The 25,284-nt window shown below is 35.2% G+C and overlaps 1 protein-coding gene and 1 long non-coding RNA gene across 2 annotated transcripts in view; both read right to left on the bottom strand.

Moving 5' to 3' along the window:
• DMD (dystrophin) overlaps positions 1 to 25,284 on the bottom strand; it is a 2,398,628-nt gene that overhangs the window by 2,265,205 nt on the left and 108,139 nt on the right. The gene's annotated exons all lie outside the window — the stretch shown is intronic.
• Positions 1 to 25,284, bottom strand: part of LOC129391755 (uncharacterized) — a 78,664-nt gene that overhangs the window by 7,669 nt on the left and 45,711 nt on the right. Inside the window, exon 2 of the long non-coding RNA XR_008616419.1 lies at positions 1,532 to 1,805. This is a non-coding gene — a long non-coding RNA (uncharacterized lncRNA). The remainder of the gene's footprint in view (positions 1 to 1,531; positions 1,806 to 25,284) is intronic.

A 25,284-nucleotide genomic window follows, 5' to 3' on the forward strand; every position in this document is an offset into this window, starting at 1 on the left:
TCTGACTATTCCTGAGAAAAATCAAAACTCCACTATATGTAGAATACTGATATTTTACTGAGGCATATATAAGTCACTTATGCTAGTGCGTGATCCAAGGTGAGCCCTCCAGCATTCTCTTTTCAAAGCAGCCTAGACCACCCCTTATCTTTGTGTAGGCAGTGATTCCCCTAATTTGAAGCAAACTTTCCTCCTTTGTGAAACATACACCACCATTCATCTCCCTGTCATCTCTCCAACCTCTGTTACCCCAAAGAGAGCTGATAATGCTGGCAACAGAAAGGTAGACAAAATATTTTACAATGGAGATGATTCTTGAACCAGCAAAGTGGAAGTTTGGGGTACTTAAAAGCTTTTGCACAGCAAAGGAAACCATAAACAACAGTCAGAATGGGAGAAAATATTTGCAAACGAAGCAACTGACAAAGGATTAATCTCCAAAATATACAAACAGCTCATGCAGCTCTATGTCAAAAAACCAAACAACCCAATCAAAAAACGGGCAGAATATCTAAACAGACATTTCTCCAAAGAAGACATACAGATGGCCAAAAAACACATGAAAAGATGCTCAACGTCACTAATTATCAGAGAAACGCAAATCAAAGCTACAATGAGGTATCACCTCACACCAGTCAGGAAGGCCATCATCAAATACTGACAAACAATAAATGCTGGAGAGGGTGTGGAGAAAAGGGAACCCTCCTACACACACTGGTGGAAATATAAACTGGCGCAGCCACTATGGAGAACGGTATGGAGGTTCCTTAAAAAACGAAAAATAAAGCTACCATATGATCCAGCAATCCCTCTCCTAGGCATATATGCAGAGAAAACCATCCTTCAAAAAGATACATGCACCCCAATGTTCATTGCAGCACTATTTACAACAGCCAGGACATGAAAGTAACCTAAATGTCCATCAACAGAGAAATGGATAAAGACGATGTGGTACATATATACAATGAAATATTACTCAGCCATAAAAAAAGAATGAAATAATGCCATTTGCAACAACATGGATAGATCTAGAGATTATCATATTAAGGGAAGTAAGCCAGAGAGAGAAAGACAAATATCATATGATATCACTCATTTGTGGAATCTAATTAAAAATGATACAAAGGACCTTATTTACAAAAACAGAAACAGACTCACAGATATCAAAAACAAACTTATGGTTACCAAAGGGGAAAGGTGAGGGGAGGGATAAATCTGGAGTTTGTGATTAACATATACACACTACTATATATAAAATAGATAACCAATAAAGACCAACTGTATAGCATGGGAACTCTACTCAATAACTTATATGGGTAAAGAATCTGAAAAAGAATGAATATATGTATATTTATAACTGAATCACTGTGCTGTACACCTGAAACTAACACAACATTGTAAATCAACTATACTACAATAAAATTTTTTAAAAGTGTAATGTTTTGTTTCTTGAAGTGATTGAACTGCATTATGTTCCCTATAGAAAACTAAATAACTACAGAACTGTTTTACTAATTACAATGTTCAATACCTCATCAAGTAGGTGTCGGAGGTGCAGCAAAAGTTGAAAGGTGGTTATCTTGAAATAAGACATAGACAACAAATACATGAATCTTGATGGATGCAGATTTTAGGAGAAAAACCAGGTCTTGGGTATCTGTCTTCATCCAGTGACAGGTGGGAGAGTTGCTACCCTCAGCCAGGGGACCAACCATAACTGAGCACTGGTTGAACAAAAAACTTTAAGAAGCATTTGTATTTCTGTAGCAGGAAGCATGGAAGACCAGATTGTTCTTTCAGCATTTCTACTTGAGAAGAAACAGTTCAACAAGTGAAAAGGAGTAAAAAGAAACAAGTTGTTAAATACAGACAAAAAAGTGGTCTATTGCAGAGAAAACATGCTGGGCACGTATTACACAGCCACTGTCATCATCATTTCCTCGTTAGAGTTTTCAGTTCAGGTGAGTTCAGAGTTAAGAATTATATGGGGGTGATATAGTGCTGTGTGTGTGTGTGTGTGTGTGTGTGTGTTCATGGTAGAGTTTATTTTAATAGCTTTATAAATGACTTGAGTTTATATAATCATTAAGGGTCTGATGGGGTCTCTGTAATTGTTCAGTTATACTTTACTGCATTTTATGAGTGGAATTATATGGTTTAGTGGTATTTGCAAATTTGGAGGTTTGCAAAGGTCTCAGGACATATACCTTTGGGCTACTGAGAGTTTGTTTTATATACATGTGTAAATAAGCTGTCTCCATAAAATTTTATTTATTATAGCTTTATAATAATCTCCAAAATGGATACAGCTATAGGTGATTTAATGGGGTGTTACTTTCTGTAGCCTGCCTTGTTCAATACTATATTTGGTTGATGTCTCTAGTAAGATAATGTTTATGTTTTTATTTTTTGATTTGCTTTTTCCCTCTTCGTGGCTTTTTTTCCCCCAGACATCATTAATAGGTACTCAAGATAGATTACTGGACAAGGGTTGAAAATATCAAGAAACAGCAAATGGTCAGTTTTTTAAAAAAAATTTCTCAAACTGACTTTTTTTTTTTTTTTTTGCCACACGGCACATGGGATTTTAATTCCCTGACCAGGGATCGAACCCGCACTCCCTGCTTTGGAAGTATGGAGTCTTAACCACTGGACCGCCAGGGAAGTCCCTCTCAAATTGACTTTTAAGAGACAAAATGGTATATCTGACTAAAGTAAGGCTCAGAGTTTATCCTGTGGCAACAGAACAGGGAAGAGAATAAAGAATGACAGCCACACCACTCTATCCACAGGCACAGCAGCGGAGAATCACCAGGGCTGAGGACAGGAGGTGCCCACTGTACCCACATTCTTGGTGCAGCCTCAACTGAATTGCCCCAGGTGGGTCCTTCTGCGATACCTTGGAGCAATTACAATCAACTCCCTCACAACAGAGGGTAAGCACATTGTCTCCCAGACAATGGTGAGATTTAAAAGCAAAGGTCTCAGTTTTGGCACAGCAGCAGAAGGCACCCCATTACACGTGTCCTCAACTGGAAAAAATGTTAATATACTCCAAGAGTATCTAATAATATGGTCATTATTTGTCTTCAGAGAAAGAGAGAAAACACAAGCAAAATATAAGGGAATGATATAAAAACAAAAGCAATTTCAGTAGGAGCAGCTGAATAAACTATTCGCTTGAAGAGAAAGGATCAATATGAGACCACTGTATTCTTTTATTATATAAATTATACATAGCCATGAAACATACATGAATAGAATCTTGACTGTATTTATCTTTATTATTTTTAGAAATTAATTATTCAAATTTTCCAGAGCTGTGGTTAAAACAACAAGGACTTTGGCCACCCAAACTAAGATTTGTTTATTACTCTGATATTCCAAAATATCATAAAAAGGTGCCATTTGTGGCAATATTTTAATGCCAAACTTAATTATCTTAAAGACCTAAAAAACAGCAATTATTATTAGTGAATATTTATTGAATATGAAGTAAATGTATAGCACTGTATTGAAAGCATTACTAATATTGGTAAGTTATAGTTCCAATATTTTCATAGTGTACAAATACTATATATATATATATTTCTTTTTTAATAATGATTCTTTTTTTACCTAGACTGAAAAACCTAATTATTCATCAAACACCTTACATGTGTCAAGCACTATGATAAATGCTGTGAGCAATTATCTATCTCCTTGTCTGTCTACTTTATAATCCCTGCTCTAAAGATTTCATTCCATTTGATGAAACATTAAGTATGAAAACATGATAAAATAATTCAACGATGTAAGTCAGAAAATAAATATTGACCAGGAGAGTGGTAAAGAACATTTGTGATCTAAATGCAGAGAGGCAAGAATTTACTGGGGTTGGAGAAAGCTGGGAAAGAGGTTGCACTGGGCAAAATTAATAGAGGAATTCACGTACAGGAAGGAAATGATCAGAGTTATTTTTTGGCTAAAATTAATGCAGGGGAAAGTTAGTAACTCAACCATATTTTAAAGGATGAAAAGGAACAAAAGAAAAATAGAGTAGAGAGAATAGTGAATGGTTTATTTACATTATGTGGCCCATAAAGCTGAAGTCATCAGTTTATGGGGAGTTTCCCAGGTAGTCTTTCTCAAGAGTCAAGTTTGAAACTACATATATCAGGAGGGAGGTGACTGAAATTTTTGCCTTATAGTGGGATCTCAACTTATGATAATGACATTAAAATGAGAACCAACAGAAGCAAATGACACAAACTGTAATGAGAAGTAAAGCCATGCATGATCTAGTTATCTCCACACTGGCCCAAGGGAAGAATCGAGACCATAATGGGTCAGATCATGTCTACGAGACAAAATGAAACGAAGAAATAACGTATAAAGCAAGAAAAATATAATTGAGACAATTAGATGTGATCTTTTTATGACACCAACTGAGGGTTTCTTTATCACAGATACTTTTACCAAATTAATTAGCTGAACCTAATGCAAAATATGGTGACAAAGACAACTCAGATTTATCTTAATCAGGAATATGAGGTAGTAATTAATGTCAGAGTTAAACTAAGGGTGAGTATAAAGGTAAAATTCCCAGGGAAGGTGGGTATTGGATTTTAGGAATGCAAAAAACAGGGAAAGAGAAAGATTGGAGGCAAGTTTTGGTTTCTTGCAGCAGGCCCTTTGAAAATTGAGAAATCTGGAAATAATTAAAAACCAATGGATTTTAATCACCATAAGGGTAAAAATTCTCTCATTCACCAGTGTATTCCTAACACAGAACATGTTATCTGACACTCTCTAAACATTCTGTGAAAGACTGATTGATTGCACATTCTAAACTACTGTATCAGTATCTCCAACCTTTAAGCCTGACCCAGAGATATTAATAAGAGGTAAAGGTAACTGGTTGCAATTACCACCTCAGTCTAGGCCTAACCCACAGCAGAGCTCTGAACAACAAGGGAACATCAAAAAATGACCCTGGGCTTCCCTGGTGGCGCAGTGGTTGCGCGTCCGCCTGCCGATGCGGGGGAACCGGGTTCGCGCCCCGGTCCGGGAGGATCCCACATGCCGCGGAGCGGCTGGGCCCGTGAGCCATGGCCGCTGGGCCTGGGCGTCCGGAGCCTGTCCTCCGCAACGGGGGAGGCCACAACGGAGGGAGGCCCGCGTACCACAAAAAAAAAAAAAAAAAAAAAAAAAAAAAAAAAAAACTACCGACAAACAAAAGTCCAGGACCAGATGGATGGCCGCTGAGCCCGGGCGTCCGGAGCCTGTGCTCCGCAACGGGAGAGGCCACAACAGAGGGAGGCCCGCATACCACAAAAAAAAAAAAAAAAAATTACCCTGTTCTGACATGTTTTATACTTGTCTAATTTAAAGTTCAAATATGATATTTCTAACCTTGGTTACAATCTCAGAATAATGCATTTCAAAAGTAGCAATAGGTGTTTAAAAAAGAGGCATTTATGATGCAAGAAAAAGGACACTATTGCTTCAACAATCAGTCAGTGGTACCTTCTTAATGAGAGGATTCATACTCCATTGTTTTCAGTTTAAATGTCAATGCGTGTACATATAAACATTTGGAAAAACAGGTTTCAGTAGATCATGCTATGTAAAGGTCATACAGACCTTGCAAATATTGCTGCATCTCTAACTCATCTAATCCATTTCTTGAGTTTAAATATCAAACTATATCCCTTTCTGTCACCCAGAACTGTGAACTTCTGATACTCAGTGGATCCTAAAATTTCCACATTCCGATATTTTTAAGAGCCCATATGAAACCATATGCAATTAGCATATGCTATATTGTGGTATGTTCTGTCAACAACAGCTCTCTGATCAATGATGCACCCTAACTGTTGAATCATCAAAACACTACAGCAGTACCACTTCAGTTCTGCATAATATGAAGTAATATGCATGCCTGCCCTCTATAAATATGAGAGGCAATTTGTTTGGCTCCACATTTCATTTTGCTTTCAGGATTACACTACTCACTAACTTCAACAAAAGCAATATAGTGAGAAATACTGCCTCACAATACCACAGCTCTGTCCATCAATATCAAAAATTCTCAATCTTAACACCAGTGCCAGAAGATGAATTGCATTATGGTAATTCAGTAATCATATATGGATTCACATATTCAAGTGTACTTAAGAGAATACAAAACAAACACAAGTTAGATAAGCAATCAGATTACTGAAGTTTTTGTCGATGATGTTAAAGAGTATGTTAGAAATCATCTAATACAATCTAACCATTAATGAAAACAGTGGAAGCTCAGAATGTATCTGATTAGCTCAAGGTCACACAGGTAGTTGGTACATCCTAGAGAACTCTCTATTCACATTTCTTAATGACATATCCTTACTATTATACTGTATATGTCATGCTGATATTAACTACCACCAAATCAGCACTAATTTTCACTTGATAGCTTTAAAAGGACTAAACTGAAAATATTTTCACAGCTCATTTTGCTGGAGTAGTGAGAGATGAGGTGGGGATCCAAGGTAGCCTGAAGCATCAGTCTGAACTAGATAACATGCATGTGAAATTTATGAACAAAAGAAGAGGTCAGAAAAAAAGATTTTTAGCAATGATAGTTTGTTATGAATTTACAGGATAAGGTTGAGAAAACCTTGCCATCGGGGGTCCAAATTAGAGAATTGCCTGTAGAAATGCAGTAGCAGAGATAAGGCTCTGTGATTTTTCGAGGTTTGAAAACCTTCTGAGGTTTTCATAAGAAATGACTCGTCAACTATTATATCAATACTGAATTATACCTTTAAAATATTTTTAGTACTAGTAGTCAAATTTGGGGTTTACTTAGTACAAACTGTGTTTCAAAGACCACTAATGTAATCTGGTATAACTGGAGAGCCCATAACTGAGGTTCCATCCAGACTGGCGTATGTTTTATCAGTACATCTGTCAACTCCAGGAAGATTTGAAGGCTTTGGAATTTTGTTAAAACTTTTCTTACCATTATCCTAAGAATGTTGCCTTAATAGCAAAGAAGCCAATACTGGGGCTGAGTTTTGAGCACTGGGCTGGCCCCTGCCCTGGGCAATGAATTCACTGAATGAACTCAAGTGCCTCCTTTTACAGCTCTGACTCACCACAGGTTTGTGCTTTCCTACACAATGGAACTGGAGCAGGCTTTTCTTTCATTTGTTTTTCTTTTCTAAGCAAAGCAGTTTCCCATCCCTTCCTGAATATAAAATTCATGGTGAATGGAGTGGTATAAATTACATGGTAGGACTAAATCCATATATCGGACAGCCTAGTAAATGTTATTCTTACATGCATTCAAAAATAAACATTTCTAAAACGACATTTGCTCATATGAAACAACTAAAATTAGCAATGCATACTGGTGAAGAGTCCAGCTTTGAAAGCGGACAGCCTGGGTTTAAACCCCAGCTCTACCAGTGACTAGTTGAGTCATCTGGATACTTTACTTAAGCTCTATGAACTTCAGCTCTTCTCATCGGAAAAATGGACTAAGTGTGAGGTTGATGCAAGGAATAAGTGAATTATTATTAAGCACAATTCTAGATTTATTAAATGTCAGCCATTATTTATATATTTAAAATAATGTAGTAAGCCAGAAAAAGAAAAACAAATATCGTATATTAACGCATATATGTGGAACCTAGAAAAATGGTACAGATGAACCGGTTTGCAGGGCAGAAATAGAGACACAGATGTAGAGAACAAACGTATGGACACCAAGGGGGTAAATTGGCGGGGGGGGGGGTGGCGGTGATGGTGTGAACAACTGGGAGATTGGGATTGACATATACACACTAATATGTATAAAATAGATACTAATAAGAACCTGTAAAAAATTAAATTTAATTTAAAAATAAATAAATAAAATAAATTAATGTATATCCATGTACCACCAAAAATCCTGTCTGGGACAAACTGAGACATAGTATAATTAAGTGTCAACACCTATGGTACTTGCAATTGATGCTAAAGGTGGCCAGAAAGAGGAGAGATCAATGTTGGCATTTTAGCATTTAGAAAGTATTTTTCAAAGAAAAGTGGGGCTGTGCTGGGCTGTGGAAGTTGAACAAACATTGAAGGAAATGAAAAACATTCTTACAGTAAATAAAACAGGACGAGAAGTAACTATGAGAATGAGCTAGACAGACTAAGTGTTAGCCTCCTACAAACTTGGGAATATATTAAAATAATCATATATCAGTGGAAACGCATATGGCATGCACTTCATAAACATACATGCTATACGTGCATGCATGCATCTATATGCATATAGAGCATTTTCAGGAAATTCCTGTTTTTACATTTATGCATGCAACTCATGTGTGTGTGTATATGTATAGCTATATTCAATTTTATCACGTTACTACATGTCAGCAAAATCACAATCAAGACAGTAAAATGTACCTTCACCATAAGGCTACCTTGTGTTACCCATTTATAGCCACACCTACCACCTACGCCCATCTCTATAGTTGACAATCACTAATCCTTTTCCCATGTCTATGTTACTTCACAAATCTTATATAAAAGGAAACGTTCACTATGCATCCAATCGAGATCCACATTTTTCATTCAGCATAAATTCCATGAATACTATCCAAGTTTTTGCATGTATCAATCATTCATTTGCTTTTATTGCTGGGTAGTGTTTCATGGTACAGATGTACCACAGTTGTTTTCTTTTTAACCAATCACATATGGAAGGATATGTGGATAGTTTCCAGTGTTTGGCTATTATGAATAAGGCTGCTATGAGTATTTGTGTACAAGCTTCTACATGAAAACAAGTTTTCATTTCTTTGGGGTGACTAAGGATGCAACTGCTGAGTCATATGGTAAGTCCGTTTTTGGTTTAAAATGAACTGCCTATTTTCCAGGATGGCTATACTGTTTTATATTCCCAGCAGCAATGTATGAGTTATCCAGTTTTTCTGCTTCCTCGTCAGTATTTTTATCTATTTTCTTATTGTAATCATTTTACAGGTATGTTGTGACATCTCACTGTGGTTTTAATTTTCATTTCTATAATGGCTATTGAACATCTCTCTGTGCACTTATGTACCAGCAATATATTGTTAACTAGTGAAATGTTTAGGCCTGTCTTTTGTTCATTTTCTTATTGGATTACTTTTTATTTTTTAATGTTTAGAGAGTACTTTATATATTCTAAACACTAGTCATTGGTCAGATAAGTGGTCTGCACATATTTTCTCCTAGTCTATAGCTTGCATTTCATCTTCTTAACAGAGTGTTTTGCTGAGTAAAAGTTTTTAAATTTAATGAGATCCACTTTATCAAATTTTCCCTTTACTGATCATGCCTTGGTGTCAAGACTAAAAGCACTTTGCTTAGCCCTAATCTCAGTATTTTCTTTTTTTTCCTGTAAGCTTTATAGCTTTATATTTTACATTTCAGCCTCTGAGGTTTAGGTTGAGGTACGTTTTTTGTCTGTTTGTATTTCGCTTTGTTTTGTTTTTGTTCTGTGGATACCCAACTGCTATGACACCATTTATTGAAAAGGCTCTCTTCTCCTTCACTGGATTACTCCTTTGTAAAAAAATAAATAAATTTGGTATATTTGTGTGGATATATTTCTGAGTTCCCTATTCTATTTTACTGACTTATACGTCTGTCCACCACCAGTAGCATTATGTACTAGTAGCATTATGTACGAGTAGCATTACTATTGGTACATAATAAGCCTAAACATCAATAAGAGCGATTCCTCCAATTTATTCTTCTTTGACAAAATTGTTTCGCTATTCTAGGTCCTTTATCATTCCATGTAAGTTTTAGAATAAGCTTGGGTGTGCATATAAAAACATTGCTGAGATTTTGATAAGAATTAAATAATAAATATACATCAATTTAGGGAAAATTGACATCTTTACTATATTGGGTCTTGTAATTCATGAACATGATGTCTCTCCATATATTTAGTTCTTCTTGATTTATTTCAATAGCACTTAGTAACTTTCATCATACAGATTCTGCACGTTTTGCTAGTTTTATACATGAGTATTTCATTTTCTTTGAAGAAATTGTAAATGGTATTACATTTTTATATCTTGGTTTCAACGTGTTCATTGTCACTATATAGAAATGCAATTGATCTCTGCATGTTTATCTTGTACCGTAAAACCTTACTAAACTTGTTATAGGAGTTTTTTTGGGTATAATCCTTAGGATGTTTATATATATACAGTACATAATTTCTTCTGCAAATAGATATTTCTTTTGCTCTTTTCCAAAATGTATACCTTTTAGTTTTTCTTCCCTTATTGCAGTTGCTAAACTTCCAGTACAATGTTGAATGAGAATAGTGAGACCAGAGACACTAGGCTTCTTCCTGACTTTGGAGGCAAAGCATTCAGTCTTATCCTATTAAGTACCATGTTAGCTATAGATTTTTGGTAAAAGCCCTTCATGTGGTTGAGGAATTTCCCCCCTATTCCTAGTGTAATAAGAGTTTTATTATGAATGGATATTGAATTTTGTCACATTCGTGTCAAGTGATATCATCACGTATTTTTTCTTGTGTAGACTGTGTATATATGGTGGATTGCACTAATTTTGGGACACTGAAGCAGTTGTATATGCCCCAAATAAATTGCACTTGGTCATGCTTTATAATCCTTTTTTACACTGTAGGATTACATTTGCAATTATATCATGGAGGGCTCTTCTGCCTAAGTTCATGAAAGATATTGGCCTGTGATTTTATTTTTTGAGGTACTGACTTATTTGGTTTGGGTACCAAGGTAATACCAGCCTCATAAAATTAGTTTGGAAGTATTCTTCCTCTTCTCTTTTCTGGAAAACATTGTACAAAATAGGTGGTAGTTCTTTAATGTTTGGTAGAATTGTCCAATGAAACCCTCTCGACCTCGATATTTTTCAAGAGCTTTTAAATTATGAATTTGAATTCTTCAACAGTAATTGGACTATTCAGATGATTTATTTCATTTCTGTTGAATTTTGGTAGTTTGTGGTTTTTGATGAATTGTTCCATTTTTGAAGTTGTCACATTTATGAATACAAAGCTGTCAATAGTATTTCCTTACCATCTTTTTCATAGTTGCAAAATGTGTAGTAATAACCCCTATTTAATTCCTTCCATTGGTAATTTGTGTTTTTATTTTTGCCAGTCTTCCTAGAGGTATATAAATTTTAATGATTTCTTTGAAAAACTAGCTTTTCATTCCACTGATTTTTCTATACTGTGTCGCTATTTGCAATGCATTAATTTCTGCTCTAATGTTTATCATTTCGTTCCTTTTCCTTATTTTGGGTTTAATTTGTTTTTTTCTAGTTTCTTAAAATAAGAACTTATATATATATATTTTCAAGACATCACAAGAGAATTTTTTTTCAGTAAATTGCTCAACATTTTAAAAATTCCTTAAAAAGAAACGAAATTGAGTTATTTGTAGAGAGGTGGATGGACCTAGAGTCTGTCATACAGACTGAAGTAAGTCAGAAAGAGAAAAACAAATACCATATGCTAATACATAGGAACATATGTATATGTATAACTGATTCACTTTGTTATAAAGCAGAAACTAACACACCATTGTAAAGCAATTATACTCCAATAAAGATGTTAAAAATTTTTTTTTAAAAATACAACATGACAGTTTCTGTCTTTGAAATGCTCTGCTTATACTATTAGAATTTAATGTATTTATAGATATGAATGGAGTAAAATCTATCATCTTGTTATTTTTTTACCGCATCCAATTTTTCTTCTATTATTCTTTTTCTCTCTTAATTTGTAGTAATTATCTTTATAATTCTATTTAATAACCACTACTATCTTATTATTTATAGCTGGGTTTTGTTTTGTTTTGTTTACAAATCTGTATTTTATGTAGGAATTACAATATGCATCATAATGAATTTAACTTATGGTAGTGAATGAAACTTACCTCAGTACATTATACAACACATTGTAAGTAGAGAATTTTCAATTTAAAAAAAGGCTGGATTTATAATTTTGAATGCTAGATCATTGATATAAATACTATGTATAAATCGCCCCCCCAAAAAATACTTTTTCTCCTTTATTATTTTCTTTTTTAACTGAGGTATAGTTGATGTACAAAATTATGTAAGTTTCAGGTGTACAACACAGTGATTCACAATTTTAAAGGTTATATTCCATTTATAGTAAAAAAAAAATATTGGCTATAGTCCCTGAACTGTTCAGTGTATCATGTACCTTATTTTATACAGAGTAGTTTGTACCTCTTAATTCCCTACCCCTATCTTGCCCCTCCCAACTTCCCTCCCCCCACTGGTTACCACTAGTTTAAGAACTTATATTATTGTTTTGAGATCTGTCTTCCTTTGAAACTTAAGAAATTACTGCTCCAAGTTTCCTTAGCTGCACCTTACATTTTTTCAAATTTTATTTTTATTTTCACTCAGTTCTATTTTTTCAGTTTCCCTTATGAATTCTTCTTTTACTCATGGATTATTTAGAAATGCATTATTTAATCTCACCATGTTTAGAGATTTTTTATTTTCTTTCTGGTACCCCTTTCTACTTTGGCCCCATGATGTTCAGAAAACATACTCCATATGATTTCAATTTTTAAAAATTTACTGAACTTTCTTTTATGATCCAGCGTACGGCCCAGCTTGGTGAATGCTCCATGAATGCTTGAAAAAGAATCTGTACTTGACTGTTGTTGCATAGAGGATTTCTAATAAGTCAATTAGATCCTGTTTGGTTATTGTGTCATTCCGATCATCTATATCCTTCTAAATTTCTGTCAAGTATATCCATCTCTTGCTGACAGCGGGGTGTTGCAATCCTCAACTATAATTGTGGATTTATCTATTTCTATTTTCATCTCTAACTTCTTTTGTCTCATGTATTTTGAGGCTCTATGTTCGATGCATACACATTTAAGATCATTATGTCTTTCTGTTGGATTCCTTTATAAGTATGTAATGTTCCTTTTTGTCTGTAGTAATTTTCTTTTCTCTGAACTATACTTTATCTGACATTAATATAAACACTCCTGCTTTTTAAAATTAATGTTTGCATAGTATATATTTTCCATCCCTTTACTTTAAATCTACCTATGTCATTGAATTTCCAATAGGTTTCTTCTTAACAGTATACAGTTGGATCATTTTCCCTATTCTGTCAATTTTTGTCTTCTATTTAGACCATTTATATTTAAATATATTACTGAAACATTAAATCTCAAGTCTGGCATTGTATTATTTATTTTCTGTTTGTTTCTTCTAGTTCTTTCCTCTTTCTCTTTTCTTGTCTTCCTATTGCTTACCTGAATATTTTTTTAAGATACCATTGCGTTTTCTTTATAGTGCTTTTGAGTCTTTTACTTTGAATATATTTCTAAGTAGCTGCACTGAGTACTACAATATCCCACTTAACTTGTGCTAACATTATTACCTCTGAGTGAAGTATTAAATCCATACTTCCATTTAGCTTTAACGTCCCCATTTTAAAAAGTCATTTTCTTCTTTACTATATTCTGTTATAATTTGAATTTCAATCATCAAATATTATTTATAAAACTCATGAGAATAATAATCTATTTTATCTACCCATATTTATGCCTTTTCTGTTGTTCCTCCTTCCCCTCATACTTAAAGATTTTTTTATTTTATCATTTCCTTTGTGTTTGAAGAACTTGCTTTAAGCAATATTTAAGAGTAGTTTTGCTAGTGACAAATCCTTTTAGTTTTCCTTCATTTGAGAATAACTTTATTTGCCCTGCATTCCTGAAGGAGTTTTGCCAGACCTTTTGAGCACCTGAAAAATGTTCCATTTTCTCCTGGCCTCCATGTTTCAAAAGATAAATCACTATCATTCAAATTGATGTTTTACTATATGTAATGTGTCATTTCTCTGGCTGCTTTTACGATTTTGTCTTTGTCTTTAGTTTTCGTAACGATAATTATGAAAATGAATTTGGGCATATTCTGTTTTGGGTTTACTCAGCTTGATTATTATATAGGTTTGTGTCTTTTACCAAACTTGGGAAATTTTCAGCCATTATTTTTGGTAAAATTCTTTCAGTCCCACTCACTTTCTACTCTCCTTCTGGGATTCCCATGATGCAAGTGATGGATCTTTTGCTATTGTCCCAAAGGCCCTTGAAACTCTGTTCTTTATTGCTATTATTATTATTCTATATTTTCTCTGTTGTTCAGAGTAGGTAAATTTTACTGATATGTCTTCAAGTCCACTGATTTTATTCCCTGTTATCGCTACTACTGAATCCGTACAGCAAGTTTTCTTTTGTTATTGTGGCTATGGAATTTTTCAGTTTTATAACATTCGATTTTTTTTATAACAAAGATTTGCAGAGATTTTATTCTTTCATTTGTTTTGAGAGAAGTTGTATTTGAATGTTTAAGAAGTTTTATGACTCCTGCTTTAAATTCCTTGTCAAATGATTTCAACATCTAATTCACCTCAGTAATGACATTAATAGATGTCTTTCTTCATTCTAGTTGTATTCTTGATTCTAAGCGTGATGAGTGAGTTCTGATGGTGCCCTGGGCATTTTGTTTATTATGCATGGAGAGTGTGGATCCTATTATAACCTTTTATTTCAGCAGGCATTCACCTAATGTAGTTTTGGTACACAAGTCCCAGTCTACTTTTATGGGCTGTGGTTCCAAGGACAGTTCTATATTCAGAAGCTTTGTGGTGCTATTTTGACCTGCTTGGTTAAATGGTGACATTGAGGTTCCCAGTGGTCCCTAATGGTACTGCCTGAGGGGACAGAGGGACTTCCCCAGGCTGAGGCATGCAGTGCCTCTAGGTGGAGTAGGGGTGTCTCAGGCTCAGGAAGAAAAAGGGTTTCCCAGGCTGAGATGCTTCTTGTGGCAGAATCACTATACTGGTGAATCACTCCAGCTGCTGCAATGTCTCTAGGTAGGAGAGGGGAATCTCAGGGTCACCAGGCCAGAAAGACTTCCTTGGCCAAATACCTCTTGTGGTAGATAGGCCTACAAGTGCCCCATGGTTGCCCAGGTATCTCTGGGTATGGGAGCAAAGTTCCAGGCCCAAAGGGACAAAGAAGCTTTCTGGGCCTGGTTGCTTGTTGTGGCTGTGTCTTTCTTGTCATTTCTGTCAACCCATGCTGATTTCTCCCTGTGGGAAAAGGGGGTCTCAGGCCTGTAGATTTCCATGGGCAGGATAACTGTTCCTGGCTGAGCACCTGTTGTGGGGGCATTGCGCTACCAGTATCTTGGGGCTACCCCAGTATCCCTGTGTGCGAAAGGGCAGCCTCAGCCCATAGCAACATACAGGTTTCCTGGACCAGGCCACTTGTGATGGGATCCCTTGACTTGGTGCTATGTAGACACCTTAGTATTTCTTGCAGTGTGTCTCAGGCCTATAGGCACAAAGCTTTCCCAGATCAGGTCACTTGTTATAGCAAGGTTCCTCTAACTGGTGAGGCCAGCTGTGTCCATATCTTTTAGCAGAGGATGGTAGTATTAAGTCTAGGGAAAGAGAAGCCCTTCCCCTGGCTGCTTATTGGTAGTACGGCTCTTGTTCAACATACTTTCGCATTTGTACTTGGCTTATCTGGTATAGTCAGAAGAACTCCTATTCAATCTAGGGGAGCAATGAGCCCACCTGGGCTGCTTTCTGCTACCAGTTGGGGGTTTCGGATGTGCTAGACATGGGTCACCTTCTTTTGTTGGATAGAAGTACATAGGAGAACTTGCTGTTGTTGGTCTTCCTCCAGTCCTGGCCTCTCAAATCAGTTTGCTTTCTTCTGACCACCTTTCACAGATCTCTTTTGATCAATTCTTGTGTTATCTCTAGTGTTTATTGTTGTATTTAGCTGGGAAGGTCAGGGAAAAATGAGTCTATGCCATCTTGTCTGAACTGAAAGTCTCAATCTTGTTTGAATATGTTTTAATGTGTTATTCAGATAACAGTGTATTTAAAATACACACAACCTTAAAAAAAAACAGATGTTACAAGACCCAAATCTGCATTCAATTATACTATGCTGTGTGCAGGGTAGCTGTTGGCTGCTCCAGTTATAAGTAAATGGCAGCCTTTGAAGTTAACAACAAATAAAGCATCAACTATACCATGTGATGAGTAGAACAAATGCATTTGGTATGTTTTTTTCAGTATATAGTTAGCATTTGTGTTAGTAACCTAAACAAAAATAAAGCCAGCAATAAAAACATCTCAGTTCATCGAAATATGTGAAACTTGAAACCTGAATATGTAGATTCATTTTCCTCTGTTTAATTTTATGAAAACAACAGTTAAAACTATGCAAACAAAAAATCCCCACCGGCCTGAAGTTGTTGACTAGTCTATGGCATATATGTGTTTACACATTTATTAATCATAAACACGTCTAGTTTGAACAAGTTAGGTAGTACAATATGCAGCTACCACAGTGCCTAATAGTTTGTATAAGTGTTTTAGTCAAGGTCAAACCTGCCTATTAAAGAGGAACTCAAACCTTTATTCAAGTACGTTTGGTTTGAATATAAACATACAACAATCAATTTTTTCAATAATTAGAATTTTCTTCCTAAAGGAAATAAAAATATATACCAAATAACTCATGAACTTTCGGAGGTTTTATTTTCCAAATTCCTCCCAATTAAATGTAGGACAAAAATATTTTTTAAAGTTTTAACATAACTGAAAACAAAGTAATTTTTGCTGAACCACTTCTATTTTTTGTGTTCAGTATTTTATTCAAAGCTTTCTATTATGGCTTACACACTTTTGTAATTATGCTGCAATATTTTTATTTACTATTAATACCTTCTTCAATTCAGGCTCAATTTTTTTTTAGCCATTCTCCCCAGCCCCTAAATCACAGACCCTTTTATATAAATTTTGGTTTTCTGTTCATGTCACTGTGTAAAAAACTCAAAAGCCAAAACTTTCTTGATCATCTTTTTTTCCTCTCTTTTTTTTTGCCTTAATGCCTAACACAGAGTATAGCATATAGAAGTTCCCAATAGATTACTGTTAAATGTATTTGTATTTGACAAGAAAAAAGGGTAAGTAAAATAAAATTATGAGAGATGAACGGTTTTTTCCTTTGAGAAACATAGTTTAAATTCAGTGAGGGGTATTAATGATGCTGAGTAAATGACTTCCTATTTCACTGAAGTGTTTAATAAGGCCTTTAAAAAAGCACTTCATCACATCCTGCTCTTCAAAGCAACATTTGGGACTCTTTTTGGTTCCTAATAAGTGACAAATAACAACAGGATTTTTGGCTTGCAAAAGGACCTAAAAAGGAAAGTTGGCTAAGCTATTAATAGATCTTCTTTATAACTGGGCTGATTTAATTTTATTTTATTATATCTACAACTTCCACAGATGTATTGTCAATTGCCTTCTTTATTACCTTATGAAGTATATTCTTTAAAAAGGAAGCCACATACAAAACCTTTAACGATGTAACATAATAGACCAGTCATTTTTCTTCTTATCTCTTTATTAAAACCAGAGTTCTCAAAGAGTTTAAATTACTCCTTACTTTTTGTGTGTTATAATGTTGGGGAGACACAAAAGATAGATTTCATGTTTTAACACTAAGTACTGATACATTCCTAATTCAGTTACATCACAAGTGAAAGAAAAAAAATGTATGTGAAGCTTTAAAACACATTTTCACTTCCATAGATTTTGGAAATCAGAGGATCAAAGAATAAAACTCAGAATTCTGTCAAAATAGGGTGGATCATGGAACACACCAAATAAGAGAGATATTTGAGAAGGCCTTCCCAGCCTACAATCTTTCACCCTTTTCTGAGAACTGTTAGCCTCTCCCTCAAACAAACCCACAAGCATAGTTCCCTGGTGCCATGTTCACACCATGTGACACTGTCTCCCAGGCAAGGCTGAAAGGACCAAGACTATTGACATGTGACTCAAATTGGAACACACATGTGCTCTTCCTGGAGTATTTTACCCGAGACTCATAAAATGAAAACGTGGGTACTTAGTCACCCTCAATAGCTCACAACTAGGGGAAAGGCCAATGTCTCCACCATTGCTATAGCCTGATCGTTCAATTTTCCTTAGATGCTACTATGATAGAAACCACAATACACACACACATACACATCTTGAATACTGGACTGTATTTCATTTGGGTTTCTATTTCTTGCAAATAAGATACATTATTAATATTCACAACATGGCTTGAAAATTGGGTACATTTCAGAAGGAAAAGATGATACTAATTGAGAGACTGAAGTAAACAAGGAACAAGGGTATTTTCAACAAAATATTATCATGCTGTAGATATAATATTTTCCAGAAGCCTGAGAGCATGTCAGTATTGTGTTTTGTATATAACTCTAAAAAAGGAATGTAGAGGACAGAACACTGTAATATTCCTCTGAATTATACTTTTATATCAATAAAAGCTTCTACACACTTACACCAATGGACAGATGATCCAGACAGAAAATTAATAAGGAAACACAAGCTTTAAATGACACAATAGACCAGATACATTTAACTGATATTCATAGGACATTCCATCAGAAAACAACTGATTACACTTTCTCCTCAAGTGCACATGGAACATTCTCCAGGACAGATCACATCTTGGGTCACAAATCAAGCTTTGGTAAATTTAAGAAAAATGAAATCAGATCAACCATCTTTTCCAACCACAATGCTATGAGATCAGAAATCAATTAAAGGAAAATAAACATAAAAAACACAAACACATGGAGGCTAAACAATACATTACTAAATAACCAAGAGATCACTGAAGAAATCAAAGAGGAAATCAAAAAATACCTAGAGACAAATGACAACGAAAACACAACAATCCAAAACCTATGGGGTGCAGCAAAAGCAGTTCTAAGAGGGAAGCTTATAGCAATACAATCCTACCTCAAGAAACAAGAAAAATCTCAAATAAACAACTTAACCTTACACCTAAAGGAACTAAGAAAGAAGAACAAACAAAACCCAAAGTTAGTAGAAGGAAAGAAAACATAAAGGTCATAGCGGAAATAAATGAAATTAGAAACAAAGAAAACAATAGCAAAGATCAATAAAACTAAAAGCTGGTTCTTTGAGAAGATAAACAAAACTGATAAATCATCAGCCAGACTCATCAATAAAAAGAGGGAGAGGACTGAAATCAATAAAATAAGACATGAAAAAGGAGACGTTACAGCAGACACTGCAGAAATACAAAGAATCCTAAGAGACTCCTACAAGCAACTCTAGGCCAATAAAATGGACAACCTGGAAGAAATGGACACATTCTTTGAAAGGTATAACCTTTCAAGACTGAACCAGGAAGAAGTAGAAAATATGAACAGACCAATCACAAGTAAGGAAATTGAAACTGTGATTAAAAATCTTCCAATAATCAAAAGTTCAGGACCAGATGACTTCACAGGTGAATTCTATGAAATATTTAGAGAAGAGGTAAGACCCATCCTTCTCAAATTCTTCCAAAAAAATTGCAGAGGGAGGAACACTCCCAAACGCATTCTATGAGGCCACCATCACCCTGATACCAAAACCAGACAAAGATACTACAAAAAAAGAAAATTACAGGCCAATATCACTGATGAATATAGATGCAAAAATCCTCAAAAAAATGCTAGCAAACAGAATCCAACAGAACATTAAAAGGATCAAACACCACGATCAAGTGGAATTTATCCCAGGGATGCAAGGATTCTTCAATATATGCAAATCAATCCATATGATACACCATATTAACAAATTGAAGAATAAAAAGCATATGATCACCTCAATAGATGCAGAAAAAGTTTTGACAAAATTCAACACCCATTTATGATAAAAAATACTCTCCAGAATGTGGGCACAGAGGGAACCCACCTCAACATAATAAAGGTCATATATGACAAACCCACAGCAAAAATCATTCTCAATGGTGAAAACTGAAACCGTTTCCGCTAAGATTAGGAAAAAGACAATGATGTCCACTCTCACCACTATTACTCATCATAGTTTTGGAAGTCCTAGCCATGGAAATCAGAGAATAAAAAGAAATAAAAGGAATCCAAATTGGAGAAGAAGAAGTAAAACTGTCACTGTTTGCAGATGGCATGATACTATACATAGAGAATCCTAAAGATGCTACCAGAAAACTACTAGAGCTAATTAATGAATTTGGTAAAGTTGCAGGATTCAAAATTAATGCACAGAAATCTCTTGCATTCCTATACACTAACAACAAAAAATCAGAAAGAGAAGTTAAGGAAACAATCTCATTCACCACTGCAACAAAAAGAATAAAATACATAGGAATAAACCTACCTAAGGAGGTAAAAGACCTGTACTCAGAAAACAATAAGACACTGATGAAAGAAATCAAAGATGACACAAACAGATGGAGAGATATACCATGTTCTTGGATTGGAAGAATCAATATTGTGAAAATGACTATCTGACCCAAAGCAATCTACAGATTCAATGCAATCCCTATCAAATTACCAATGGTATTTTTTTTTTTTTTTTACAGAACTAGAACGAAAAAACTTAAAATTTGTATGGAGACACAAAAGACCCCGAATAGCCAAAGCAGTATTGAGGGAAACAAACGGAGCTGGAGGAATCAGACTCCCTGACTTTAGACTATACTACAAAGCTACAGTAATCAGACAATATGGCACAAAAAACAGAAATATAGATCAATGGACCAGGATAGAAAGCCCAGAGATAAACCCATGTACCTATGGTCAATTAACCTATGACAAAGGATGCAAGGATATACAATGGAGAAAAGACAGTCTCTTCAATAAGTGGTGCTGGGAAACCTGGACAGTTACATGCAAAGGAATGAAATTAGAACACTTCCTAACACCATTCACAAAAATATACTCAAAATGGATTAAAGACCTAAATGTAAGACCAGACACTATAAACTCCTACAGGAAAACATAGGAAGAATACTCTTTGACATAAATCACAGCAAGATCTTTTTTGACCAGCCTCCTAGAGTAATGGAAATAAAAACAAAAATAAACAAATGGGACCTAATGAAACTTAAAAGCTTTTGCACAGCAAAGGAAACTATACACAAGCCGAAAAGACAACCCTCAGAACGGGAGAAAATATTTGCAAACGAATCAACGGACAAAGGATTGGGCATCAGCAGAAAATCTACAAACAACAAATGTTGGAGAGGGGGTGGAGAAAAGGGAACCTTCTTGCAATGTTAGTGGGAATGTAAACTGATACAGCCACTATGGAGAACAGTATGGAGGTTCCTTAAAAAACTCAAAAGAGAACTACCATATGACCCAGAAATCCCACTACTGGGCATATACCCAGAGAAAACCATAATTCAAAAAGACACATACATGACAATGTTCATTGACTCACTATTTACAATAGCCAGGTCATGGAAGCAACCTAAATGTCCAGCGACAGATGAATGGATAAAGAAGTTGTACATATATACAATGGAATATTACTCAGGCATAAAAAGACATGCAACTAGTTCACTTATAGAGATGTGGATGGAACTAGAGTCTGTCATACAGAGTGAAGTAAGCAAGAAAGAAGAAAAACAAATACCGTATATTAACACATGTTTGTAGAATCTAGAAAAATTCTACAGATGAACCTATTTGTAGGTCAGGAATAGAGACGTAGACGTAGATAACGGACATGTGGACACAGAGGGGAAGGGGAGGGTGGGACGAATTGGGAGATTAGGTTTCACATAAATAGACTACTGTGTGTAAAATACATAGCTAGTGGGAACCTGCTGTATAGCACAGGGAGCTTAGCTCGGTGCTCTATGATGACCTAGATGAGTGGGATGGGGGTGTGGGATGAAATGGGAGATTGGGATTGACATGTATACACTAATATGTATAAAATAGATAACTAATAAAACCTGCTATATAAAAAAAAATTAAAAAAAGTTTGAATAATCTTAGGAAAAAAAGAGCTTCTACAAAAATTCTACCCTTTCTACATAAATATATACGAAATGTAGAAGTCATATGTAGTTGTGTTTATGAATTTAAAACTAAATTAACTGATATAAAACAAGTTCAATTTACTCAATTTGTTCATTATGTCTTTTGAGAAAGATAAAATTAGGTACAGAAGCCCAGAGAATTATACAAGCACATATGTACACATCTACAAGAAATCCTAATTACTAATAATCTGTTCTAATTCAGTGTTCATAATCTAACCATAAAAGAAAGCAATACAGATACGTTTGAAGATAGTTTTGCTCCCTTATCACTAGGCCTATTCTCTTGTTCTGCTCTTCATAGATGGCTACCATATGAGTTTTTTGTTCATCAATTCAGCCCAACTGTTCTATTTTCACACACATTTCTATATCCATAAACAGTATGTGTCCGTGTGTGTCTGAGAGCTTTACAAATTTACTTAATGGCTAGGTGTCCTTTACTGAGCTAACCAGTTATCCACAAACATCCATGTAGCCCCACTCACACTGTGGTAGTATTGCTGAGAGAGAAGTTGTTCAGCCTTTAACTACATTTCATAGCCCTCCTCCCATCCAGGTGTGGTTATGGGATTAGTTTCTCCCAGTAGAATATGAGTGGAAGTAATTGGTATCAGTTCTGGGTTTGGGATTTTTAAAAAGCTAATGTGTCTTTTCCACTCTCTCTTCCCCATCCACTGGCTGAATGCAGAGGATTCTGAGATCAAAGAGGTGGTGGAGCAACAAGGTGGAAGAAGTCTGGAACCATGCATCACCATGTACAGGGGAGCCACATGATGACATGGACTGCCATGGACTGTGACATGAGCAAATAATACATGTCTACTGTGTTAAATCACTGACATTTTGGGTTTGGTTTGTTATAGTAGCTAGCATTAAAACAACTAATACACTACCATATTTCCTATCATTCTAAACCTTTCCTTTTTTCATTCGATATTATGTATTTAGAATATATCATTATTGTTATGTGTGGACATAATGTAAGGTTTCTCAAAAGCAGCACAACTGACATTTTGAACTGGAAAGTTCTTTCTTGTCAGGGGAGGGGCCTGTCCTTTACATTGTAGAATGTTTAGCAGCATCCCTGGCCTCTACCCACTAGATGTCAGTAGAATACCCCTCCCTAGTCATTACAATAAAAAAAAAAAAAAAAAGTCTCCAAACATTGCCAAATGTCCCCTGGGAGGCAAGAGCATGCTCAATTGAGAACCATGAATCTGATGCATCATTTTTAGCAGCTCAATAGTACTTCATCACACGTATTAAGGATATTTATGATATTTTCACTATTGAAACATTGCTGCAACGAATATCCTTACAACTGATTTGGAGCTACATTATGCAACTCCTATTAATTACCTAAGAAGAAGCTCCTTTTCTTCAATACCAATAAAAAGTAAAGCATTATATAGTTCTGAAAAGTAAGGGACAGTTAAAAATGGGTGAGTAGAATTTAGAGTACAAAGACAGTGCAAAAAAAAAAAAGCCGAATTCTACAGTGAACATAATCAATTCTTAGTTGTTAATCGAGGTAATGGATGCTTTTTTTTTTAACATCTTTATTGGAGTATAATTGCTTTACAATGGTGTGTTAGTTTCTGCTGTATAACAAAGTGAATCATCTATACATATACATATATTCCCATATCTCCTCCCTCTTGCGTCTCCCTCCTACCCTCCCTATCCCACCCCTCTTTTGTGTTTTGGACACAAAACACCGAGCTGATCTCCCTGTGCTGTGCGGCTGCTTCCCACTAACTATCCATTTTACATTTGGTAGCATATATATGTCCATGCCACTCTCTCACTTCATCCAAGCTTACCCTTCCCCCTCCCCGTGATCTCAAGTCCATCCTCTGTGTTTGCATCTTTATTCCTGTCCTGCCCCTACGTTCTTCAGAACCATTTTTTTTTAAATACATGGTGCTTCTGATGATTTTTTTTTTTTTAGAAGATGTTGGGGATAGGAGTTTATTAATTAATTTATTTATTTTTGCTGTGCTGGGTCTTCGTTTCTGTCAGAACCATTTTTTAAAAATTCCATATATATGTGTTAGCATATAGTATTTGTTTTTCTGACTTACTTCACTCTGTATGACAGATATCAGGTCCATCCACCTCACTATAAATAACTCAATTTCATTTCTTTTTATGGCTGAGTAATATTCCTTTGTATATATGTGCCACATCTTCTTTATCCAGTCATCTGCTGATGGACACATAGGTTGCTTCCATGTCCTGGCTATTGTAAATAGAGCTGCAATGAACATTGTGGTACATGAGTCTTTTTTTTTTTGTATTTTTATAGTTTATTATTTTATCCATACTAAAACACTTCATGAAATCACTTCCTGTTTTGTTGTCCATGGAATCCTTTCAATTTTGAGATGCTAAATATAAATCAAAATAATGATTATAGTCCTTGGCCGTGAAAGACTAAGTTACAGAGAACCCGGTGACTGGAGGTCAGAGCTGCCACAGAATTATTCTCTGCTCAAGAGACCATTAGAATATCACTGTGTATCCACTTAAGGACACAATGCTGCTGTTGAGAAACTAGCTCTCTTTTATTTCTACTAAAGAAGAGAACAGTAGGGGACCTTGGCTGCTTGAGTGTATGACACTTTCTCTGTTTTGTACAATAAGCCAAAAACAACGCATGAAATAGCCTCGGGCCTTTTGTCTTTTGTACCCAGCTCTTTCCTGTATTGCTCCTGATCAATTACACTTACATCAACAAGAGTTGCTTGAACATTTTGACAGTTATGTTCCCCATACCCTGAAGCATTTTTAAAGGGTTACTGAGATGAAGCGATTTCAGAAAATACTGCCTCCAAATTTTTTCGGGGTGGCATCAATGAAACTAACTTAGAGGAAAAAAACTCCACCCTGAGTTCCTGGCCTACCACTCTAAGGCCAGGCAAGCATAAACCTTCATAGCAAAACCAAAGTTTGCTCCCAGTTGAGAATTTGGTTTCCATGGTCTTATATAAAAGTATATGGAGACTTTAATTCCCTATAAGCCCTTTCCAAAGAGTAAATACAGTTCATCTTTCATAAGAGATAAGAGATGATGAAAATTTGTTGAATAGGTGGAATATATATTATATAATATATATATATTTATTTTTAATATATATATATAAAATATATAAAGTTACTATTCTGAGTAGTAAAACATGGAGTTTTCTTTTTTTTAACATCTTTATTGGAGTATAATTACTTTACAATGGTGTGTTACTTTCTCCTTTACAACAAAGTGAATCAGTTATACATATACATA

Source organism: Physeter macrocephalus, chromosome 21 (assembly GCF_002837175.3).
Source record: "Physeter macrocephalus isolate SW-GA chromosome 21, ASM283717v5, whole genome shotgun sequence".
Taxonomy (NCBI): domain Eukaryota; kingdom Metazoa; phylum Chordata; class Mammalia; order Artiodactyla; family Physeteridae; genus Physeter; species Physeter macrocephalus.